This window comes from Cyanistes caeruleus, chromosome 14, assembly GCF_971803275.1.
Source record: "Cyanistes caeruleus chromosome 14, bCyaCae1.hap1.1, whole genome shotgun sequence".
Taxonomy (NCBI): Eukaryota; Metazoa; Chordata; class Aves; order Passeriformes; family Paridae; genus Cyanistes; species Cyanistes caeruleus.
Genome location: NC_141714.1, coordinates 14,139,310 through 14,148,850, shown reverse-complemented (window position 1 = coordinate 14,148,850; position 9,541 = coordinate 14,139,310).

The window sequence follows — 9,541 nt, the reverse complement described above, 5'->3', positions numbered from 1 at the left end:
TTTTTCTCTGCATATTACTTTCAGAAACCACACATTAGGCAAGTTTCTCTGCTGCCACTTTCTGGAGATCCTACCAAATGAATATCCTGGGTACAAAGCACTGGTGATGGTTACAGTGCATAGCAGGCCAAGGTCTGTGGTGAGCCTGCACACTCCTGCTCTGTGACTGCAGTCTCTGTGCCATGCCAGGCTCTCTCCCACATGAGAATACAGCAGGAAGAGCAGCTTTGCAGTGGTGCTCTCAGACTGCCCTCACATTGCTCAAGCAGCCAGTGCTGGCAAAAGCAATTGGCAGTCAGGAAAGAAAACCACATCAGGCCTTCCATGTTTGGAGATACCACTTCTAAAGACTCCTAAGTCACAGATAACTGGAAACCAGGACTGCAGCTAGAGAGATATTAGTTACCCAGTTCTGCCATTCTTCCTTTAGCATCTGCTGCCAGTGAGATCCAAGTGATAGGGTGCTGGGTCAGCCTGCCCCTAGTCTGATCCTGGGCAGATGTTCTGCTCTTCAGTTAAGCCTCAGAAATGACTGAAGGAACAGCATGGGACCAACATACCAGGAACACCTAAACACCAAGTTGATGTGTTTATCAGTCCTGCGCTCCACAGGCAACTGCTGCAGTGTAACAGAGATGTGTCTTGAGCATTGACCACTCTCAGACCCTTCACTTTGAGCTGCTGGGAGGAGGCAGATGTGCAATTATCACTCACCCCCCTTTTAGAACACAGAGGGCATTTCGACACCACTGCCCTGCTTGCAGAGTCACTGTCAAAGGGAAGTATGTGACCGCGGGGCTCTGGCTCCCAGCTCGCCTGCTGTGTTGCCCAACAGTGACAGTTGGGTTTACATCAGCCACCCTTCTCTGTGGCAATGAAGTGCTTCCCCAAGACCATCATAACAGAACAAAAGGGGGTTTCTGTACAATACACCTCTGTCTGGCAGTGCATGAGATTTCATGCTGCTAGGCCACGTCGTAATGATTACATCAGACCTCCCTGTTGGGAACACAGAAGAAGTTCACAGACATTGTGAAAAAATATCTGTCACAGCTGGATCACCTGCTTCATCAGACCTCTTCATAGTGGCACAAGGAAAGCCAGAACAGACTTGTGTGGGTTGGTACAACTGCCAATGAGTTTGCAAAAGTGAGAGCCCTGGTTTTCATCGGCATTGCCTTGGCTGCTGCAAGGCTTCTCACTCATCCCAAGAGGAAAAGTGTACTTTGAGAGAAGGCCACAGCCCTCATAACTTGGGCAGCCTTTTCTTTTATTTTAGACACTTAAGAGATAATTCATTTAGTCATATACCTTCACACTGTAGCTGAACTGGGACAGGCATGCCAAACAGACCAGAATCTCTCCAACACCCATTATCTATTTCCATCACATTTTCCCTCTTGTATTGGAGTTTTGAGACATTCCAGGGTATTTTCCAGTGCAGTGAAATTCTATCAGCACACCTCTTCCCTCTGCAGTGCCTCATGTGACAGCCTAGAGCAGCGATGCAGGCTGAAAGGCCAGCCTGTAGCAATTGGGGATTTCTCCCCCTTCCCAAAGCAGCTGAGTTGCTTCACATCCTTTACTCAGTCAGGTATGAATCAGAGATCCCTTCAGGCAAAAGCACGGAAATACATGGAAGGAAAGAGGTTTTATTGACCTTGATGGCTTAATCTTATCTCAGGATGTGAATGAGCTTTAAAAACGCTCAGACTGAAAAGTTCAAATGTAGACACAAATGTCTTTTTCCAAAGCAGCTTATGGAACATTGCACAAATCCAACAAGGCACATAAAGTCTATTTTAAGCAGCACCCCAGCCTTATCCAGACAGTGAACTTACACTTGGCACCAAGAAAGACAAGAAATTGCCCATCAGAGCACATGGCCCGAGTGAGGTGTTAGTGTCAGAGCACTGAAATGCCCACAGGCAAGGAGTCAGGCCATCCATCTGCCTGCAGGGCTGGTTGGAAGGGCTGGCAGGGACACAGCCGTTCTCGTGGCTTTCTGTCAAAGGCTGAGCAAATGTGAATGTTGAATCTTAAACCTGGAGGGTTTAAGATAGGGTAACTCGAGGCAGGGTCACCTTCAAGCAGGTAAATATCCAGCCCCATGGGCAGGCTGGGCAGGGACACGGCTGTTCCAGTAGTGTCCTGTTGGGATAGGCTTAGCCTGGAATTCGGCAGGCCACAAAGACAAGTGTCATTTAAAAACTGTTCTGCTGTGTATTCTGCAGTATGTGTTATATTAAGGATTTGAAACTTATTAGTAGATACAAAGTGAAATTTAGCGTGACTGGTGCAAGGAAGGCGGAAGAGATGAAGAGGAGATGCTGTGCTCCCGAAGCCACCGGCACACCGGGGAGAGCGGCGCAGTCTCCGGAGGTTGCAGGGGAGCTGCAATGAGCTGTCCCGGCCTCGCAGAGCCGCCTCTCGGGACCGCACCGAGCCGGGCTCCCCCGACCACAGAGCAGCCACTACCCAGGGCAGGGCCCGGTGCTGCGGAGGGGCCCTGCAGGCCCGGCGCTGGGCGGAGCGGAGCGGCCTCCGCTGCCTCCCGCGGCCGTCAGGTGTCGCTGCCGCGCCGCTCCCCGGCCCCGGCCCCGGCCCCGGCCCCGGCCCCGGCCCCGGCCCCGGCCCCGGCCCCGGCCCCGGCCCCGGCCCCGGCCCCGGCCCCTCCTCGGCTCCAGCCCTACGCCCGGTCCGGCCTCAGCCCTGGGGCCCTCCTCGGCTCCAGCCCCGGCCCCGGGCCCGGTCCGGCCGGCGGGAGCGCCTGAGGGACCCGCGCCCCGGCGGGGCTGGCGGCCAGCAGAGCCCCGCGTTCCGCGGCGGGAGGTGCTGTGGAAGCTGCGTGGGAACATTCTTGGCGGTCCTGGGCTCGCAGCCTCTCCAGGGAGAGGACTGCTGGTCAGAAAGGGACAAGGACGACTTTCCTTGGGGGGGGCGGGGGGGACGGGTTTTATTTTTAAAATCTGTGTAAAAATACTGCAAATAAATCCTGAGCCGGCTGACGGGCCCGGAGCTCATTCGCACTCAGCGCCGGGCAGTCCCGCTCAGTAACCGCAGGAAGCTGCAGGACCAAAGAATTCCTTGTCCTGGGAATTGCCTTCCTGGCAGCCCTGCTGTGGCCCTCGATATCGCCGCAGCTTTCTGCGGGGACCCGGCTGAAAAAGTAAACTGCAGAGTCTGCCATTGTCAGTAATGGCAAGAACTTGGTTCTTGTCAGCCCCAAGCCGTCACCAAACTCACACTGCTCTGCCGGCCATCTCCATCCCTGTCCCAGCACTGCTGCCAAGCACAGCGTGTGCTCAGGGACTGTCCCTAAGTATTTCTGGGCACAGAGCTGATGGCAAACACCTGCCATGGACCTGATTCCTGGGCACAGGGCACCTCACGCCTCTGCACAGCATCACAATGACCATCGTTCCCCCACTGGACTAACTTTGCATCCTTCAGCCTGACCAAGGCAAAGTTCTTCCCTGCTATCTGGCAGTTACAGTCCCTCAGGTTTTGCAGGTGTTTCCAGTTGGGATGAGTGCTGTAATGAGTTTCATGCTACTAATGCCTTGAGACAGGGGAAACTTGAGGAACAAAAGGGATGGGTGAGTGACAGACCAGTCACACAGCCAGCACTGTGTGTGTGGATGTGGCGTTGGTCAGGGTGCTAGTGAGTACTCACCACTGGAATGTCCTGCAGGAAAGGGGGCTGTGCCAGGCCTGAGAGGATGCGAAATGAGATGAGGAACTGAGCTGACCCACAGGCAGCTCACATCCTGAGGAAGGGGAACCAGCCTCAGGAAGAGCAGGGACAGCGAGTTTGGCTGGGCTGGGAAGAGTGATGGCAGTTGCAAACTACAGTGGAGCAGGGGCAAAAAGGAGACATTATTGCTCTTCAATCATCAGGAAGTACTCCTGAATCATCAGGAGTACCTGCACTTCACAATGGAAATTGGAATTCCTATGAGCGCGTGGTGGGGAGAGCCAAGGCTGATGCAGACAAAATGGCAGTGCTGCTCTCTATCTGTGTCACCCTGCCAGTGTGCCTCACTCCTGCAGCAGACCCAGAGCTCCCTGTGCATCTCTGCAAGGCTCTGCCTCCCACCCCTGGGCTCCCAGAAGCTTTCCTGCTCACAGCTACAGAGGTCGTTCATCCCCTTTGAGCAGCTCCCAAGTCACACTGTTACTGGTGCAATTTGTCAGTGAAAATGTGGTTTGCAATGTCATTTTCTTAGAGAATGAAACATTTTGTTTTTCTACTCAGGGACACAATTTTTCCCTTTAATCAATCTTTGGGAGATAAAGTATATATGCGTACTGAGTGGGTACATGGTCCTTCTCACATTTCCTTTCATTTATTTGATGAAGTGAGAGGGCTCTCTAGTTTCTTCACATATGTAACATTTTTCTCTTGTAAAAACATGGTAAGAATAAAATAAATGCATATTTCAGATACTTTTTTCTTTCAGCCCTTGGATCTTAGCCTTTTGCATCATGTGCCCAGCGGAAGGATAAAAAGGATTTCTTACTTCATGTGACCTGAGAATTTGGGGTTCTTTGCCTCTTTTTTTCTCAGTTTACACAGATATACACACTTCCCCACTAATACAGTGTGACAATAGCTTGAAAGCAAGTTTGTGTTCCCCAATTTTTTTTAGCTGACATCAAAAAGATTGGGAGCATTTCACTTCTCACAAGATGGCTTTAGCTTCTCTTGAGCTTGCCACATGCTGCCAGCATTTGGCCTGTTAGACCATGCCTTTCCCAGACCCTGCCAGCAGTGACACCAGGCAAGCTGCCTGTCTGGTGAGAAGTCCTGGTGGCTCCACTTCAGTGAAAACTCTTACTCTCAGGAAGAACATGAAAGACACAGACCCCCTAAACCTTCTGCATTTCAGCTGTATTTAAATGCATTCACAACAAAGTTTGGCAGGGTCCAGTAAAAGCTAAACTGGCACTGTGGGACTGCTTCCCATTTTCTTTCATTCCTGTCTTTAAAGGAGGGTTTTTCTTCCAACAGAAAAGCTTTTTCCCTCCTAACCTACAGCCCACAGCATGGCACTGCTCATGCAGCCCGACACTGCCCTTCCCAGGCCAGCAGCTCCCTCTGGGATGTAACCCAGGTCCTGTGGGGAGCACCCAGCTCTGCCCACACCTCTGAACAGATCAGGCCATTCCCGAGCCCCAGGAAGAAACAGCGTGAGTTTGGTTGTATCCACATTACAAAGCCCTCAAATCCACTTGTGGAGCCTTTGTGCTCCTAAAGCATAAGCTTAATTTTTCATGTGGGTTTTTTTTTTTTTCAGTTCAAAGCACATGAAAGAAAACACATTCTGTGCTGCAGTTCATCTGAGCAGTGTTTGCATAGCATGAAACTGTACACTTGCCCATGCTGCCTATTGGAAATTGTTCCAAATTTATGATATTGTCCAAACAATGTTCAGGCATCATTTAGGAGAGTATTATTAGCAAAGGCTAAAATTGTGCCAGGATGTGAGCTAATAATTAAGTTGCATAGACAGTCACTGGTCCAGTGCTGAAGCTCTTAAGTTGAGAATGTTTTATTCACAGCATAGCCACAGCCTGGGAATCAATGGAAGCTGGATGGATGTGATTTGGGAAGTATGTAGTTTATACACTGCTCTGCCAACTGGCATATCCCATAGCACCAGGAAACCTTGGTCCTTCCAACATTGCCCCGTTTCTTCTTTTTCAGTGACCATCAGCTGCCATACCATAATTCAAGCACTGTAGTATTTATATTCTTATATAAATAATCACAAAATCTGTTCAACTATGAAGGTTGTTTTGGTCCAAAAGAGGAACATAAATGAAATGTTGCACACTGTGTAGGGATTCAGGCAGCAATGGGATGCAATGGATGTGGTGGGTCTGTAGCAAGCAGAGGATTGCCACCTGGAGAGCAGGAGGAGGCTTTTCTCCAAGGAGAGTGACAGCATCACAGGTAGCATTGTGGTACCAATCTTAGAGATTGTGGATACTGAAGCAACTGGGATCAGGGCTGCATGCACTGATAATATGTTTTGGAAGGGCTGCCTTGGTTGTTCTTCAAATACCCAGCAAGCTTTTTTGCTCCTGCTTATTTGTATGGAATACAAATGATAAGGGAGCAGTATTGGGATCAGAAAGGAATCAATGTGGATTATTCCTAAAAATCGGAGTGGTCCACATTTCCATGGAAAAGAAGTCAAAAACGTCTCAAGGTCATTAAGATAAAAGAAAAGCATTTAAGAATAAAGATTTTAATGTGTTTTGTGTCTCTTAAACAGTTCATTTTCTTCTCTTGCACACAGCAGAAATTGCTCATAGTCAGAAATCAATCCAATTCTGCGAGTTTTCCGTTCTTACGCTCCTCTCCATCATTTTCTTTATTTACTCACTTTTTAAAACGATTTGTGTGTCCAGTCTGAGATCACATCCTCTGCCACAAGCAGCTCCCAGCTCATTTCTGCAAGGCTCTGGCTCCCACCCCTGGGTTCCCACCAGCTTTCCTGCTCACAGCTCCACAGAGGTCGTAGCTCGGGTGCACTGATCAGCCCCTGACCTTCCTAGTGAATACACCTGGCTCAGCTAGGGTGAGACTGTTCCAATGAGATGGCCACTGCCAGGGGACTGCCTTTTCTGCAGCCCTTCCCTAAATTATTATTTGTTCTCAGCAAGCTTTACATTATTTCATAATTTCTTAGATGTTTCTACCTGTCAGTTATTCCAGGGACTTTTGATGAAAAATGAGGGCAGGAGAAAATCAAACTGGAAGACTACAAAGAGCTGCCTGTACTCCATGGAACATCTTCTAAAGCCTCACATCTGGAGTGGGAATATTCATATGCATGAAAAGGTACCGTGGCCTAGCAGAAGTTGGTTCCCTGCAGCACATTCCTGAGCTGCAGACTGAGCCCAGACAAACATGATTTAAGTGGCAGGGCTTCCAGCCTTCCATGCTGGGAAATGCTGCCAAGGTTTTACAAATCTTGCTGTTAGGGCATTTTTCTTACTAGGTTTCAATCTTAAGTATCCTTTCGCACAGTTGCATCCCACTAGTTTCAGATACAAGCTAAAATGAAGAAGAATGATATGAAATGAAGCCAAGGGAAATGTATTAAGTGATGTTTACAGAGTACATTGATAGAAGGGGACAAAAAGTCCTTGGGAGAACAAAGAATTGTTAATAACACGTTTCATGATGCAGACACCAAAGAAGTTTTATAACTGCTGTGAAGTCCCCATGTGTTAACTTTATAGTGCAGACCTGCAAAGTGATGAGGGTAGCTCAGGGTAGGGGATTGCAGGGTTTGCATTTGGATCTTGTGGGTTATCAAGCAGCCCTGTGCCTGCCCCCACACAGCTGGGTAATCTCCAGTGCTGGGCATCCCCACAGGAATCATCTGAACCTGCTGGCTTGGGGGAATGCACAGGGTGGCTTCTAGGAGCAAGGCTCAAAATCAAGAAAAGTGCATTAATCTGACTCTAAGTACCTGGCAAACTTTGATTGTATGAGAGCTAAAAAGCATGGCGGGAATTTTAGTCATGCCTGCACTTCAAATGGATTGCTAGCCTAAACCCTGAGCAGAAGATCCAAGCCCAGCAACCTCTGACAGTAGCTGTGATTGGTCCACATACATTTGGCAAACAAAAGAGAGTTTTAAACTGATTTAATCCTTCTGGCTTTCTCAATCAAGTCGAGAACCATGCTGTGAAGAAGGAAAGTCAGCAGACCCCCAGTATCTGTCAGGTGAGAGAATTAAGATGGATTAAGAGGAGAGATTTGATAAGGCTGACAGGAAAGAGGACAAAAAAAAGTCAATACTGAAACTCAGTAATGACAAATTGAACAAATTGAGGATTTTTCAGTGAGTGGAGCAGCACCAAAACAATGTCTGAACATGCTGGGATATTGGACCAGTCCTGAAACCTAAACCACCCAAATCACTGCCAGCAGTTTTCTTTTGACAGCTTCAGCTACCAGGAGAAAATAACTGGGCAGCAATCACAGAGGAGGAGATCCAGAGAACCTCACAAGCAGGTACAGGACAGATGGCTGTGAGCTCTGTATCTTTTAGGTGATGTATTGGAGTTCTAATGGCAGCAACATGTATAACAAATGAGGTCACCAGACTAATATTATTACAACAAGTTCCACATGAATTAATCATGTTGGAGCCATGATAACGAGGGTTGGTTAGTGAATTATCTCTGAGGCTCCCATCTCTCTGGCACTTGCTCTTAGACCGATTGCCTTGGGATGGGGCCTGGACTGTTTCCTTTCAAAAGAAAGCTAGCATTTCTTTCAAAAGGAGACTAATTTAGTCTGAGTTTTATTCTTAGATAGGTCAAGCTTTGGTAGTGGAAGCAATTCCAAAATTGTGTATGATATTTTTTGTAAGATTTTATGTTGGGTTTTTTTCCTTCCTTTGTGTGTAAGATACTGTAAGGACCCTGGGAAAGTTTCCCCCACCAGCCTTCTGGTTTTGAGATAAATGTAATCTCTTTATAAAAACACACACTCACATAGCTTACAGCAGCCTTGTGCTGGATGTGGTGTTCATCATAAATCACACCACCTCACTGCCAAACCAAGTCTAAAACAAATTGAAAGAATCTTCTTAGTGAATGTCCAGTTTTATTTCTGTCCTCAACAGCAGGAAATTCATGTGAAAGGTTTTTCCTAGTCCTTGCACCAAAAAAAAAAAGGTTTGAGAGGTCTCCAGATAAAGGTTTTCCTGAATTACTACACACATAGGTTAGAATACATCAATAAATAGAAACTCTTATGACCATGAGAGGGAAAACCCATGCAGGTGTGGAGCTGCTTGGGTGCCTGTGTGTGACATTGATAGGTCTGGTCATGGCACTGGCTCCCAGTGTGACCTTCCTCCTGATGCTGGGTGGCTGCCAGGCTGCTACCAAAGGAATGAGAAAATAGAGAATTAGAACTTCGACCAAATTCCTGGCAATCAGAGCATTGTTAGTTGACTTGCACATCACAACAGAAGTTGAAGTCAGGTTAATGGCATTGGGTTATCCATGGGCTATTTTTCTCTGTCTGGTCATCCCAGAATCACTGCTATGCTTTACTTTGCAATACAAAAGATGTCTCTGTGGCTCACATGTAGCAAGCAGGAAACCAGCAGGAAAGAGTGAAGATTCCACAAAAATTCCTCCTTTTCCTGTATTACTGACTGTGCTGATGCTTTCTCTGTTCAGTTCTTGTTTGGCTCCTGGGCACTCACCCAGACTCACCCTCCGGCAGAGACAAAAAGTGCCATTCATGGACTGAAAATTGGAGCTTCAGTTCTGGGTAACCATTTGGCTGACAGATGTTTCTGCTTGCCTGTCTCCATCATCGTTTTTTCTCCCAACTAATTCCTATCCTAGGAAGTGTGTGGCACTAGTGCAAAGAAGGAAGGGGGGAACCCACAAAAAATTAAAAGCATTTTAAAAGCCTTGGGGTGTGAATTTCCAACCTGTTGGCAGGTGATGTCGGGAGGGTGTGCCTGCACCTTCAGGTATGGGTGGGAGCCTGACT